The 16,474-nt window shown below is 41.8% G+C and overlaps 1 protein-coding gene across 1 annotated transcript in view; it reads left to right on the plus strand.

Annotated features, from left to right (window-relative positions):
• Positions 1 to 16,474, plus strand: part of LOC123602343 (zinc finger protein 474-like) — a 139,012-nt gene that overhangs the window by 94,202 nt on the left and 28,336 nt on the right. The gene's annotated exons all lie outside the window — the stretch shown is intronic.

Here is a 16,474-nt window from a genome sequence, read left to right on the forward strand (position 1 = left end):
GTGGAGGGAACTCCATACACCTTTTAGCAATGAGGGATAGAAGGAAAATGCCTACTGCCATCATGGAAGGCTCCCTAGGGGTTCGAGAGCAGGTCTGTTGTGTGTGGAGGTTTCAGGGACAATGATTCGCACAGCAAGTCACAAGAATGGGTGAAGCGGGATTCAGTGCGAGGGTAGAGAGGGACCACAACAATGGTGGCTTCGTTCTTCCAAGCCCTCAGCTTGCGGTAGGTGCTAAAGCAAGTCGGATGGGTTGTATGCCTATTTTTCTTGCCTGTTTTTCTCCAGGAGGACAATGAACAAGATGCAGGAGGAGACACGGGGGTGAATGAACATCAAAGTTATGGGGGTTATAGATGTACTTTTCCCATTTTGTTCCCACATTTGTCTTGTGTTGCTTGTCATTCCCTTGCTTTATCACTGCCTCTAGTCCCATTTCTTATTTTTTTAATGTTTATTTATTTATTTATTTTGAGAGACAGAGAGAGAGAGGGAGAGAATGAGTGGGTGAGGGGCAGAGAAAGAGAGAGAGAATCCCAAGCAGGCTCCACACGGTCAGCAAGCCTTGAACCGATGAATTGTGAGATCATGGCCTGGGCTGAAATCCAGAGTCCATGCTTAACCAACTGAGCCACCCAGGCGCCCCATCTATTCCCATTCCCATCTGTGTCCCTAAGCAGGCTCCTGTCACACAGCTCCATCAGTGAGCACTCTGGCCACAAGAGGGCAGCATTTAGAAGCAATGAAGGTAGAAATCCTGACTGCTGCCCTCGCTGGCCAGGCCAGGGCCCCCTGGCTTCTCCATTTTTGCTTACTCTAGCAGCAAAACTATAAAAGGGACATGAATTTACTGCTGAACTCCTATCGAGTGACTCCTTCATCTCTTCCCCTTGCCAACTTTTAAAAGAAATCGTAAATATTTAGGGTATAAATATCAACTTGGCTTCATAACAGGCCACGCTTTGGCCAGTTTTCTGACAAAACTTACAGAGAATATAGAATGCAAATAATCTAGATCCTATGAGTGATTCAGGCAAGAGGGGCACTTTGCTTCAACTGTGCCTGCTTTTATTATGCAGCTGGAAAGTCGAATATATAGTCTACCTAGGTTTTTCCCTCCCCCCCAAAATGATTGCACAAGTCATTTGTTGACTTTCTCAGTACCTACTTCTTGGGCACCTATTAATGTCATGTGCTGGATGGACAAGGAGAAGGTACACAGAGGACCGCAACAAGAAGAGATAGCAGGCTATGTGGATGGATGGTGTGAGTTTGGTGGAAAAAAAAAAACAAAAACCAGATTTTTGAAAAAAGGAAGAGAAAATTCTAGACAGGGAAAACACTGGCAAATAAAGAAGACACACACCCCATCCCCAGGCACCATGGTATGTGGGGTATGGGAATCTGGCAGCATCCTCGGGGGACAGCTAAGGATAAGTTAGAGTACGAAGAATTTTTTCCCAACATTTACAAAAGAAATTGAGGTTACATTTAGCTGATAACAGACCATATGGGGCAATAAAGAAAGGGTTTGGGGCTAGAGCGCATGGGCAGCCTATGAGCATGTAATCCACACACGGAAGGGACTCATGGCTGCCTTCATGTTCCAGTGTTACCAGCATGGAATTCTTACTCATTTTTTAACAAGGGCCCCCACATTTTCATTTTGCACTTGATTCTGCAAACCGTGTAGTGGGAGGTCCTGGATATGCGGAAGCTTGGGTAAAGTAGGACCAGGGAATATCCAGATCTGGGTGTGGATAAGAGTCTCCACGACGCCCTGGAAAGCTTGAATTTCTGGAGAAAGTGTATAAAGTATATGGTCATAACTCCCATTGAGACTCGTACTGATGGTCTTTTAGGGAACGGCTGGCCCCTCACACTTCCGATTAGAGAGGGATAGTGGAGGGAGGCATTGTTCCCGGAGCTCTTACTGTTTTGTGGGTCAGGAAAGGTGCGTCTGCCCCAGAGCACATGGGGCCTCACTTAGGTTTAGGGGTACTTGGTGCTCAGTCCTTTCCTTTCTGGACCGCAGTGTAAGGTGTGGTGGGAGATTAAAGGGATTTTTGTGGGCCTCCCTTAAACCCCACTGTAGGCAATGCTATATCTGGAAGAAGGGCATGTCCTCAGGAACCAGTTCAGCATTTGAACGTGGTCAAGTATGTTAGACTTTTCCTTTATGCGTCATGATGTCAAGGTTAAAAGCCTTCTCCACTCCTGCTGCCCCAAGACTCCACAGACTCTTAAATTAATTTCTTTCTTTCTTTCTTTCTTTCTTTCTTTCTTTCTTTCTTTCTTTCCTCCTTCTTTCTTCCATAGGCTCCACACCCAACATGAATCTCATCACCGTGAGATTTAGAGTCTCATGCTCTACCGACTGAGCAAGCCAGGAGCCCTGACTCTTAAATTTCTTCTAACAATATTTAGTTAGTCTATGTAGCCCTTAAATCATCTGTGATTTCATTATGTATATAGTAGGGATCTGGCTTTTTTTTCCTTAATGAAGTGCTCCAGTATCATTTATTAGTTTATCCCATTTCTAAATGTGTTCATTTTTTGACATTCCATTCTGTTCTACTGATCTGCTTTCCAATCTCTGCAACATTATCACACTGTTTACAAACTAGATCTTTATAGTATATTCTGATTTAGTATGGCAAAGACCTGTTTCTTTTCCACAATTTTTCCAGGTCTTCTTACTGATTTCTTCTTCTGGATGAATTCTAGAATCAAGCGTGTCAAATAACATACATAATTTTGCTAGGATATTAATTTTTACCAAATCAAATTGGGACACCCTTTCAGGAAGAATCCCCATGTTTACAATGCAGACTCTTTCCCAGAAACACAGTATGCAATTTATGTTTAAAATCACAAATCCTCAACCCTAAGTTCCTTTCACCCACCCGTGCTAATTTGTTTGTTTTGCCAGTAACAGTCTTTTTGCACATTTTCTACTTTTTGTGGAACCCTTGACATCTCTTTTCATGGCTATGTGTTTTCACATAACCAAGGAGCAGAGAATACAAAACAAATTAAGAGTTTGAAGCCAATAAAAACTTCATACTCAGAAATTTTTTAACTACTAGGAGACTTTGTTTCTTAAATTTATGTTGTTAAATTGAATTGTTTATTCTCCTAAGTGCTATGGAAAAGATGTGGAACATTTTGCCTTAGAGCCTGAGGAAGTTCGTATCAACAATTCCTCTATAATCAGATAGTTAAAATATAAAACCAGATGAAATTAAATGCCAAAGATTGCAAATCAATATACATTTGGAAAAGCACTCATTATATGTAGCTCACTCTATTTTCCAGAAAACCAAAGCCTTCCGCAATACTCATCTTGTAAAGTGAGGATATTAAGAAAGAAGAAACCTGTTTTTTTATTCAGCCAGTTCGCTTATTCTGCCGTCCAAAGCTAATCAAGGCATGTGATTAATATTCCCTTAAAATTGCATCGTGGGAAGTGTTTTTACTTAGATTTAATGAAAAACACTTGGAAGCAATTGAACGCTGTGGGGAAGTGGTTGGTGATTATCCTTCCTTATCAGTTAGCATGGATTTAAAGAGTAACTGACAAAGTTTTTATCTCTTTTTCATACTAATGTTGCATCAAAAGGGAAACAGAAAGATTGACAAATGTCAGAGGGCATCTAGCTTGGGAAAGAAGCCAGAAGCCAGAGAGGTTTGCTGGAGTCAGAGAGGGAGGACCGGATAGTCGGAGGGAAACGTGGAGCCCAGCAGGGGGCAGTAGAGGCTCTTGTCTCTCCACCATGTGCAGACATTTCCAATTATCCAGCTTCTTAGCCCATCATTAAGATAAACCTAATTTCAATCATCTATGGTCTCCTTGTTGTCATGGAAACTAGGACAGAAGGAGTCAGGGTAGAGCAGGAGGAGTAAAAGTTTGTACGTAAAATCTGAGCCCTTGAGAAGAACTTTGCTTTTCCCAATCACTGGAGACTCCTATTCATAAAGAACATGAATGTTTCAATAGCCTCTGGACGTGTTATTGTGAAGCTCTTTTCTTTTTGTTTGTTGTTGTTGTTGTTGTTGTTGTTGTTGTTTTTGTTTTCATTTGGGAAGGGACAATAAAACTTTAATCATCAATAGTTTTCAGCTTCATAGTAAGGCTCTTGGCACAGTGGAATGGTTTATTCGTTCAAAGGGAGCTCCTTGAAATGCTTGAACTACCAATGACAGTTTGAAAAAGCACAAATTTAAAAATCCCAGGTGTTTTCAGGCAGAGTCCTGAGACAGCCGAAATGTTACACACAAGAAGGATTTGGAAGAGGGAGACTTCCACAGTAGTTTGGATTAGTATTTCCAGGTCACACCAAAGTCAAAGAAGAGATTATTCTATATGATGTTTCTCACAGATCTGTCCTGGAAAGAAAAGGCCCTTTCTTTCACAACCTTTATTCTATTTTTCAAGGGTAGTTGGCAGAAAGAACATAGACTTTGGAGCTTAAGGGTTGAACTCAAAGCCCACCTCTACCAATGACTACTTAAGGGATTTGGGGTAAATTATTCCTCCTTGTGCCTCTTTTTTTTTTGTTGTTGTTTTTAATCTGTAGGAGATAATTAATATTCGTATTTACCTCATAGGGTTGTGAGGAATCTATGTGAAGCACTGTGATATTGTGATTTATCATAAAATATACATATATATATATATATATATATATATATATATATATATATATATTTGGCCTTTGTCTCTGTTTTAGGCACATGGGTCATAAAACTCTTGAAATTTCCCAAGGGATGAGAACTCCAGAAGGTGTCTTTTATCATGTTAATGAGGTGACTTTCCGGAAGCACTTAAAGAAGAGGGCTGATTGGAACTTTCAATTCTCACCCTCAGACCTTCAGGGAGGGGGGATGGGTTGGAGCCTGAGTTTGTAGCAGAAGGCCAATGATTTAATTAGTCCTTTGTATGTAACAGAGGTTCCATGAAAACCCAAAAGGATGAGTTCTGAGAGTTTCCTGGTGGGTGAACACATGGCAATCTGGGTAGAGTGGCACACCAATACAGGACATGGAAATTGTGAGTCCTTTCCCCATGCCTTATCCTATGCATTCTTTCCATTTGGCTGTTCCTGGGTTATATCCTTTTATTATAAACCAGTAAATCTGGTAAGTGAACCATATCTGTGAGTTCGGTGAGCCGCTCTAGCAAATCTGACCCAAGGAGAGGTCTTTGGAACTTCCAGTATATACCGGTACATTCAGAAGCACAGGTGATCAGGTAGACTTGTAAATACCATCTCAATTAGTAGGGAGGGGGAGGTCTTGCAGGACTGAATCCTTAACCTGAGCCCTTACCTGCAAGTAGTTAGTGTCAGAATTGACTTGAATTGTAGAACACCCACATGGTGTCTAAGAATTGTTGTTGGCACTAAAACCACCCTTTCACCTCTCCATCCCCACCCCACCCCCAAGGAATTGGGTGCAGACAGTTAAGCACTTAGAATTGTATAGAAGTACTCAACAGACATTGGCTAGTGTGGCAGAGAACATTAGTACTTAAGACCTATTGGTTCCTTTACATTTCCCAGTCTCCTCTGCATTTATATTAAGGCCCTGTGCCTAAATATAGCCCATGAACTGGATGGACAGGAAAGGAGTTAAGAGCCAGTGTGCTCTTAAGGTCTCTTTCCTGACGGAGAAAACTTGGAGGCTACATGTGTCCAAGATGGAGGAGTGCCACCCAACCGCCATCAAGGTATGATGAGAATGACAAATTATTGTGTTATGTCTCTGAGATTCCAAGGTTAACATTACCACAATGTAAGGATGTCATAGATTTGATAATTAGAGTTTCTTTATAATAACTGTTAATTCTAGATAATGACGAATGTTAAGTAGCTGACTTTCAGGATTTATTTTTTTTAAGTTTATTTATTTGTTTATTTTGAGAGAGAGCGCGCGTGGGGTAGGGACAGAGGGTGAGGGAGAGAAAGCGAATCCCAAGCAGGCTCCGTGCTGTTGGTGCAGAGCCCGATGCGGGGCTCAAACTCACAAACCGTGGGATCGTGACCTGAACTGAAAGCAAGTCAGTCGCTTAACTGACTCAGCTACTCAGGCTTTAGTTCTTAACAGAATGTAATCTTGTTGAGAGTAAGGCCTTTTTCTTAATTATTATTGAAACCCCAGTACCTAGAATCCTGTTTGATCCTTAATAAATGCAAAATACATATGTGTGAGTGTGTGTGTGTGTGTGTGTATGTGAAGGCACTGCATTTTTCCATATGCACAGCACTCTTAATGCATTGTGTGGTACACAAGAAGTTAAAGTCAGGACTTTGCCTTCAAGGAATATGTAATCCAAATGAGGAGACAAATACACACTCTCTTCCTTTACTGTTCCCACCCCCCCCATGTGCACAAACCAATGACATTGCTGCTTCAACTGAGACACCACCTTTAAATGCTAATTTATGCCACAGCCTGAAGATGTGCAGATAACAGAGCACTCAGCAAGGGCAGCAAAAAGCAGGGACATGGAGAGATAATATCTGAATAGGTTAGAGAAAGAGAGGGACCTGGATGAGAGAAATACATTAGTGAAAGAAATACCTGGAGGCAAGACCCAGGGTTCTGGATATGAGACTACACATCCTAATGAGGCAGGACCAGACAGGAAGAATCATACGTGTTGGAGAAGAGGAAGAAAGAAAATGCATGGCGGATGCCTCGGTATATTACCCAGATCTTTGCTTTAAGAATAAAGCAACTCTTCCCCAGCCACTAGGACTGTTGCCTTCAGGCTCTCTCAGCTGAGAGCCTTCCAGAAATTGCTGTCAGCTGAAGAGAGCCATCTGGGCCGAGGTTTCAACCTTTCTGCAGAGGCAGGCCATATCCAATGGTTGATTGATGTTAAGATACAAGGGCTGGGCCTCTTGCCTCAATGAAGGGGCAGTGCCTTTGGGCCGTTCCAGCTCCACGCACCCCATGAGATTGATAGAGGTCTCTGCCTGTGTCCATCTCATGGCTGACATCTCTGGTGGTTTCCCTAGTCCAGCTTCCTTCACTTCCCTGAAGATAGCAATCCAAATGCAGGCTCAGTGCTTCCTCCATGTAAATATCCACCTTGAAATTCGCTCTGCAACAGGTAGTAAGGATGAGGCAAAGACAAGGAAGGTCACACAAGCCAGGAGGAGCTTAAGACTTGTTGTAGTAGAAAAAGAGAGTCTCTAATGAACTCTAAGGAAGAGAGTCTGGGAAGGATTTGGCCTGGAAATAGAATGGAGAGTAGGTGGAGGTGAAGATCTTGTATCTAGAAAAACAAAAATCACTTTGAAGAATTCTGTTGAACAATCTATGGAGCCCTTCGAGGCACTTCCACTGTCTAGACCCCAGAGTATTTACTGGAATGTGGCTAGTATTTTGAAGTCCACTTAGGACTCTGAGCTACAAGTCTAATGAAAATAAAGGGAGTGAATTCCATCTTTGGCTGCATTTCAAACAGGATTGCTTGGAGTAGCCAAAGTTAAATGTGAATTCTAGGTTTCCTGAAGAAAATCTCAGCATTTTGTGACCTTTTAGCATGTAGAATTGGGATTGTGAGAGAAGGAGCAACTGAAAGAGAAACTACAGCCCTATATGGAGAGCTGGCCAGTGCTGTGTCATTCCTACCAGTCAGGTCTTCGTGTTCAGTGATAGCATTGGCCATAGAATTAAAAACCAGGTTATAGTAGTATTCTGTCAGGGCAGACACACTCAAGCCAAGGCAGATAGCCAAGAGTAGCCAAGTAGACATAAGCTATGAAACACATTTCTCAATTAATATTGTAGATTGTTTGATGTGGTAACATTTTCAGATACAACTTATGTAACATTTAGGATATTGTCTCTCCACAGATGGACCTTGTCTCTCTTGTCAACTGTTGTGATTCTTAACTCTTCCTTTTAAGATGGTTGTAAGACATTGAGAGTAGAAGAACATCATGTCTTAAACATGATCACTATTAGAATGTTGGTTATTCAACAGAAACCACATACACATCTCATAAAGGTTATCAATGGAGCCTTGGAAAACTACAATTTTGACTGGAGTAGTTTCTACAAGTGTTGATTGAATATTTAAAGAAAACTTTGGGGAAAAGCTTAGCCTTCTAAAATGTTTTTATAATGGGGCCATTAGCTCCAGTGAGTTTGGCATGCTGTGCTGGTCACCCCAGACTGGTGGAACAGATGGTATAAAGTGTCATTGTGGGTCTTCAGAGGGAAGAACAAAGATGGAATGTCCTTAAGACAGGATGTGTGCGATGAATAGTTTTGACTCTAATAAGCCCAGTAGGGTGGGGATTACCGGCTTTCTCAACTCCTTCAGCAAGTGTTTCTTGAGCCCCCCACTTTGTGCCAAACACCGCGTGGGAGGGTATTGGTCAAATTTAAAAAGAATTAGAACTGGTAAGGCTTTCTGAATTCAGAAGGATGAGGGAAAAGGCCAAAGGGGTGACAGGTTTGGGGAGAGGACTAAAACTTGTAATAGACAAATTAAGAGAGCTGAATGGGGACTGAGTGGCTGCTGTGAGGACAGGTTGCCCAGTCCAATTTCCCTTGTGTATCCCAGGCGCCAGCAGCTGTGTGAGCAATCCTGTGACTTCTGGAAGCAGAGGCATATGTGGTCTCATGAAATCGCCCAGTCTGCCCTCGAGTCAGGCCGCGTCAGCTGAAAACACAGGTGTATCCCCACAACTACGGGACTTTGTTAGACTCCTTCATAAATGTGGTCAACAAGAGCATGCTGGGATTGTTGCTAGAAATTAATGAAATACTGGGGCGACTGGGTGGCTCAGTTGGTTAAGCGTCATACTCTTGATCTCAGCTCAGGCCATGATCTCACAGTTGGTGAGTTCAAGGCCCACATCAGGGGCTCCGCACTGTCAGTGTGGAGCCTGCTTGGGATTCTCTCTTTGCCTCTCTCACTCTCTCTGTCCTTCTCCACGGTGTACCAGACCATGCCTCACATTCCCTAAGAGGGAATAGAGGTTCATAAGGTATGTGACAGCACACATGCTGCATATGGGGAGAGAAACCCCTAGGGAACATGAGAGGGCACCTGTCCTTGGCGTGGAGTCCTTCCAAATGTCTTCCCTAAGCTCCCTAGGGGATGAGAATGGAGAAATCACCCGGTCCCACAGCATAAGGAACAAGGCAGGGATGCATTCTCTTTGGATTCCTTCATATCCCTGCGGACATCCATACCAACATGGACTTTCTTTTCTCCTAAGTGTGTAGCTTAGGAGAACGTCTTAGCTTCTGATAGACTGCAGGTACCTTCTGGAGAGATTGAAGCAATTTTCTCCATTTTTGCTTAATAGAAATAATTCAGTCTAAGTGCCAAGCCTGTGTAAATACTTTCTGACAGACGAAACAGCTTATAAATCCTCAAGAGCTTTTTATTCTGTTTGGAAAACGCTTTCCACTCTCCGTGTGCCCTGAGGGCCTGTTGTGCAGGAAGGCCTCACACTCTAAAGAACAAAGATGGGACTTGGTTGTTTTTTTTTGTTTTTTTTTTTTTTTTTTATTTAATTTATTATTTTGAGGAGGCAGAGTGAGAGAGGGAGAGAGAGAATCCCAAGTAGGCTCCATGCTTCCAGTACAGAGCCTGACATAGCACTCAATCCCATCAACCTCAAGACCATTACTCCAGCCTGAATCAAGTTGGACGCCTAACTGCCTGAGCCACCCGGGTGCCCCAAGGACTTGGTTTTAAAACAAACAAACAAACAAACAAACAAAAATAGGTATCATTGTCCTGGAAGACTGAGGTTCCCTCTGACTCCCCAGTCTTGTCCACTTTGAGCATAAATGCATTAGCAAGAGCAGGAGTGAGCCAGATTCTCAGGATTTCCCTGTCAGCACTGCTGGGTCCTTGCTTGACAGGTGACAAACGGTTTTCTTCTTTTCTACTTTCACCCTCAACCCCTGACACATCTGAACTCTTCCTTTTGGGTCTTCTCTGGCCTTTGAGAATAACAAAGCAGCTGCATGTTAAGCAGAGGTAAAGTAGCCTTTGAAAAGGTTATTTTGACTTTCATAAGCTCCAAGTAAGAGTGAAGAGAAGTGATTTAACTTGCCTCAAATGACAGTATATTCTGCAGTTCGGAACAACAGCATATTTGGGGTTTTGCTCATCGTTGTTTTTGGCGTCATTCCGTAACTCCCATCTGACACACCGAAGCCAGTGGAGAGAAGGGGTGTTCACCTCCTACCCTCTCTTCTGAGCAGGACACTTTGCTTTCTAACTCTTTACTCCTCTTATTTCATCCTCCTGATGTTAGCGTATGTGTGAGCTATGGAGAATACTTAGAGATAGCTTGGTGTATTTCTTTGTAGATGTTTTTGTGTATTATTTACCTTAATAAAGGCCCTGGAGAACAACTTCCAGAGACATGGAGTTGGGAGACTATTCTCCATGAGTCTCTCAAGTTTCTGCATATATTGCCAAAGAAATACTGATTGTCCTTTTTTTCTGGGCCATATTCCTAAGGATGTTTATAGAGTGAACAGTCCTGGATAATATAGTATCTCCCGCTAGAGCAAAGTGAAGACAGGCTCACTGCCCATTATCAAAGATCCAGGTTACCCGAGCTGAGGTATAACCCACTGTGGCATAACCCACTGCATGTGCTAGTGGATTATGGCTTTCTTCACAGTGCCCTGTGGGACCTAGGGCTAATAGCATAGAAATTGTAATGCTATTTCTGCGTGTAATAATAATTAGCTGTTCTTTGTCTCTGATCCAAGGGACTTGTGTCCTCTGCTAACCTCCATGAAACTATGGCAAGCTAACTTGTTTGTATGTAAGTTATAATCTCCGTTCCTTCCCAGTTGTTGACCCATAGTTCCAATTTCAAAATGATGAAGATTTACTAATGCCCAAAATGATGACAAGGATTCTTAATGTACTGATGCTATATCAAACTTCTCAGGATGTCCTAGCGCTTTCTAAAATCTCAGAAGCTTATTGTATATGTGTATAACAGTAAGTGCATTCGTTCACTGTTCTCCTTGAATCATTATTTCTGGAAACTTCATAAAAGTTAGCAAAAAACAAAAAACCAAAAACCACTCAACTTTCAAACCACCCTCTTGATGGTATTAGGTCTTTGATCCATGCACTAAGGATTAAGCCCCGTAAATGGCTACAACAATTTGTGTTCACTAAGAACACAAAAGGTGTCTCTGTTCCCATTGTATAATTTGGTCTAATTATTCTGAGTCAGTCACCTTTTCAAATCAATTTATGCATTTACTTCAAAAGTGAATGAGACAGGCACCCTCTTGCCTTCATGGAACTCATATGTAGGTTAATGGGAAATACAACATTAAAAACCATAACATAAAAATTATGTAATAAGTTAAAATACTACAAGTGAAAAAAAGACTATGAAGTACTAAGAAACATGATAAAGGATGTGGTGAGTGATTTTTTTTTAATTATTCTCTGAGATGTCAAAAGTAGCGTAGGTTAGCAAATAACAACATAGCAAAACTATAACTCTTTGAACTGAGATCTTTTTCCTTCTCTTTTTCCCCCGTGGATCTTACAGATAAATAAGAAATAGGAACTGAAATGTCTCTGTTTTCACAAATTTACCTAAATAAAGTAACATTTCCACTAGGTAAAGTGGATGTTTGGAAGGTTTCAGGAAAATCAAGAAAATCTCTCTAGAGAGAGACGACATTGCTTCATCGACTATTTCTTTTTTTTTTTTTTTTTTTTTTTTTAATTTTTTTTTTTCAACGTTTATTTATTTTTGGGACAGAGAGAGACAGAGCATGAACGGGGGAGGGGCAGAGAGAGAGGGAGACACAGAATCGGAAACAGGCTCCAGGCTCTGAGCCATCAGCCCAGAGCCCGACGCGGGGCTCGAACTCACGGACCGCGAGATCGTGACCTGGCTGAAGTCGGACGCTTAACCGACTGCGCCACCCAGGCGCCCCAATCATCGACTATTTCTGAGGAGACGCTGAAGTTTGTGGGGGCAGTTGTGTGGATTAGAAGCCACAGGGAGTGTGCACAGTAGGCTAGATTTAAGACCTGAATTTTCACACTTTTTCAGTCATGTTATCTAGCTCTATTTCGGTGCCTATAGCCTCTCATAAATACCTGAACTGTTAAGTATTAAGATAAGTCATTTGAAATAATGAGGAGGGGGCCACATATAAAACAATGGATAGTTTACAAACAATTTAAATTAAAATTCCAGAAAAACAGAAACTTGTAAAATATTCTAGTCACCTCTCAGCTTCTTTCGATTCACAGTTTAATGTGAGCAGAAAAATGGCAAAACAGCAGAATCAGCTGGGAGTCTAGAGCCGTAGGGAATAGTCTGTATATCCTATGCGTCTGTCACTTTGTCTATCTCTCTCTCTCTCTCTCTGCATCTGCATGCATATAAAGTATATTTAGCTCCTCAGTTTTCTAAATAATTCAAACATTTGTGTTTGAATTTGTGAACTATTCCAAATGATGCAGGTAATTTGCTAAAATCTGTACTCTGGCCTCGTGTTGGCAGCATTTAGTCATAAAATCCAAGAGATAAAAGCTATCTTTAAGTGGGAATGAAGAAGGCATGGGATGGGGAGGGATTTGATTGAAGGATGGTTAAAAAAAAAAAAAAAGAAGAAGAAGGTATTATTATGTTCATCTAGATTAAAGGAACCTAATCCACTTGAAATTATTCTTTTAAGAGGGTGCCAGGAAGGAATTTATTTTTCTTTGTAGTGATGCTAGGACTTGAAATAACTTAACTAGCAATTAGTGACTTCATGGGAAAGCAAAATCTCCTGTGTGTTTGTGTGACTACAGATGAAGGCCAAGGAGCCAAGATGTGGTAGACCAGTTGCCTTCTTGTGTGAGCAATGGTAGATGTTTATCTGATTCTCCTTGAAGGCCACGTGTATATCCATGAGGCTGAGACTCCCTGCCGAAGCACGCAGACCGACCCTTGCTATCCAGCAAACGGTATCACCCCAGCTCTTGCTTCGGGTTTGATGACCCTGACTGACCTACGTGGCTCACTTTGGACAGGGATTTGTCTCTCTGATTGTCTCTTGCTCCTAAAAGTGAACGCCACCTTACAAACTGGTATACGATTTCTGGTTTGATGTCACGGCGTTGTTAGAGAAGTGTGTTTTCTCTAACTGGTGGTAGCACAAATGCCCTCGCCTCCATTGTGTTCATTCTGTAAGACTTTCATCCCTGACTTCAGAGTCAAATTTCTTTCATTTCTTCATCGCTTGTGAAGGAGGGAATCCTGGGGCGAGGCATAGATGGGGATAAAACGCCTTCTGATGTCAGAGGCAAGACTTGATTATGTTGCCTATGTTTGGAAATATCCACATGGCGTTCACGTTCTTTCTTCACATCCGACGCTTGCACGTAACAAAATACTGGTGTTTCCTATGGGACTCTTGGTAACTGCTACGACTTTATATGAATTACAGCTCAGGACGATAGAAACCACTAACTCCTGTTGTGATTTTATAAAGGAAATCCTCTTGCTCGATCCAAGTCTGTCTCACAGTGTCAGCACAGAAAGCAATTGTGTTGGGTTTATAAAGGCCCTGTTAGTCCTATCTATCCCTACCAGAATGGACCCAAGTGACACTTTCTTGAGAATTTGTACAGAGGAAACCATTTCCATTTAACCACAATTGAAACTAAAACAAATATTTCCTTCTGTGGAAAGTTACCCTACAAAAATTTCCACTGACAAGTGGAAGTGTTGTCAATCAGTGAAGCCTTATAGATGGTATACTTGTGGATGCATTTTTAAGTGGGGTAGAGTAGGGGCTCTTGCTGAGCTCTTACTATATATCTCCTAGGCTTATAGCGATACAGACATTTACCTCAAGGGCTGGTTTGGGGACTGGATGTATCATAATCAGTGGGGGAATTTAAAAAATACTGCAGATTTGAAGACACTAGCCCCAGGGACTCTTATTCAGCCAATATGAGGCAAAGCTTTGGAATCAGTACTATTTATGTCTCTTATTTGATTTTAAGATCTGCCACGTTTGGGAAATAGCTTCTAAATCCCTAAGAGACTTCAGTTACTTTTTCCTATAATGCTTTTTCATGAAAACACGAAGAAATAGGATGATAATTTCTAATCATGTCAAAATGAATGTTCTATTGCTCTTTTCTTCGGTTGGTTTTTATTTTTTCAAAAAACAAGAAACAAAAAACAAAAACGTGGTGGTGGCAAAGCACTCGGGGGGAGGAACCAGGTTAGGCAAACTTAAGTAATTTGTCAGATATCTTTTAGGTACTCTTGGGCCCTCTCTTTGTCCACGGTTGCCTAGGTGTCTGTACCAGTCAGGATAAATTAGGTTATATCCTGGAAACAAACAGTCCCCAAATCTCAGTGGCTTAATACAGCAAAGCATATTGACTGTGCATGCTACAGATCCATAAAACCGACTGTGGCTTTGTTCTGCAGCATTTCCTCTGGGGCTCAGGCTAACAGAACAGCCTCTGTCTAGAATATTGTTGGTTATTATGGCAGTGACAAAGAGGACATGGTGAGCCACATGTAGGCTCTTAGAGCCTCTGTCCAGGCAGTGCCACACAGCCACACCTAAATTCCATGGGGAAGGGTGTATAATCCTCCAACAGGGAGGGATAGCAAATATTTGAGAGAGTGCACCACATAATTCTTGTCAGAAAATAAATAGTGCTGGTCTTAAACCAACAGAAAACAAGTATTTATTGAGTACCTACCAGGTTCAGACACTGAGAATACATCAGTCAATGGAAAATACAAAATCCCTGAAGTCCTGGGGCTTTCACTGAAGGAGTGGAGGGAAAATAAAAGTAAATATTGTTCTCTGAAGTAAAATAAAGAATAGCTAAGAGTGATAAGATTGTAGGGCGTTCTATTTAAAGTCATCAGGTAAGTGTCTTGTGAGATATTTGAGTGTAGAATTTAAAGAAGAACATGGAGTCCATTCCAAAACCTGGAGCAAGAGACTTTGAGACGGGTAGCAGCAGTTGCAAAGATCCTGAGGCAGGAACATATATGGACTAACAGGTAGTACAGAAAGTCCAGAGCAGATCGATATCTCCATTCCAAAAAGGAGAAATAGGAAAGAGGGGATAACAGGTCTCAAATAATTCCAAACTTCAAGGCAAAGTCCATGAGATCTTTAAGGCTCAAGTATCATCCTCTTTGGCTTGATGTCCACCCTCCAGATCCAGAGGTGGCAGATGTCCCACCTTCCAGACACATTGGAGTGGAAGTCCCACCTCATGGACCCACTAGGGTTGTAGTCTTGTCACTGAGGCTTTGCCCAATTGAGGTTAGACCTCCTGAAGGCTCTGACCAATCCCACACCCACAGCTTGAGCAGAGACCATCTGGCCTGTTGGGAATTGAAGTGATGGCCTCCCTTTTTGAACACAAGGAGGTGGTGGTGATCATCTCTGACTATAGCGTTTTGTCTTATAAACCTCTGAAGCCCACAGTCTTCCTTCATCCTTTGAATCTCCTTCTGCTTCTTCCTTCTTTGCTTAACAATTCCATCTTTAAGTCATTCTTGTTGTCTCACATTTTACCATGAGTAGTCAGAAGGAGCCAAGCCATACCTTCAACACTTTGCTTGGAAAATACTTCAGCTAAATAGTCCATTTCATTGCTCACAAATTCTACCTTCCACAAAACATCAGAACAGAAATAATTCAGTCAAGACATTTAACACTTCTTAAGAAGGGTTGCTTTGTCTTTGATTTTCAGTAACATGGTCCTCATTTCCTTCTCAGATGTCATCAGAATGGACACCATTGTCCATATTTCTACCAACATTCTGTTCAGGATTATTGAGAAAATCTCTAAGAAGGTGAAACTTTCTCTATAGCTCTCCTCTTCTCCTGAGTTTTTACTAAAGTCAACTTCAATGGTCTGCTTAGGGCAAGATAGGCTTTTTCTAGAAAGAACCTCAAAAATCTTCCAGCATCTACTCAATGTCCAGTTCCAGAGCTGTTTAGGTATTTGTTAAAGCTTCACCTCACTTTCAATACCAATATGTCTTAGTCCATTCAAGATAATAGGAACATAAATTTATTTCTCACAGTTCTGGGGGCTGGGAAGTCCAAGATCGAGGGAAATTCTCTGTCTGGGGAGGGCCACAGTGTGGTTCCTAAACAGCAGTTATCATGCTGTGTCCTCAGATAGTGGAAGGGGTGAGGGAACTCTGTGAGCGCTGATTTCTAAGGGCACTAATACCAAGAATATCTAATCACCTCCTAAAGGCCTCACCTCCTAAGACCATCCTCCTGGGAGTCAGGATTTCAACATATAAGTTGTACAGGGTTAGAAACATTTGGTCTAGAGGAAGTTCGTTGGGCATTTTCGCAAGAGAGGCTTAAGTGAAGTTGGCAAGAATTTAAAAGCTTGACTTGAGGGGCTCTTGGGTGGTTCAGTTGGTTGAGCGTCCGACTTTGGCTAGGG

This window comes from Leopardus geoffroyi, chromosome A1, assembly GCF_018350155.1.
Source record: "Leopardus geoffroyi isolate Oge1 chromosome A1, O.geoffroyi_Oge1_pat1.0, whole genome shotgun sequence".
In the NCBI taxonomy this organism is placed as follows: domain Eukaryota; kingdom Metazoa; phylum Chordata; class Mammalia; order Carnivora; family Felidae; genus Leopardus; species Leopardus geoffroyi.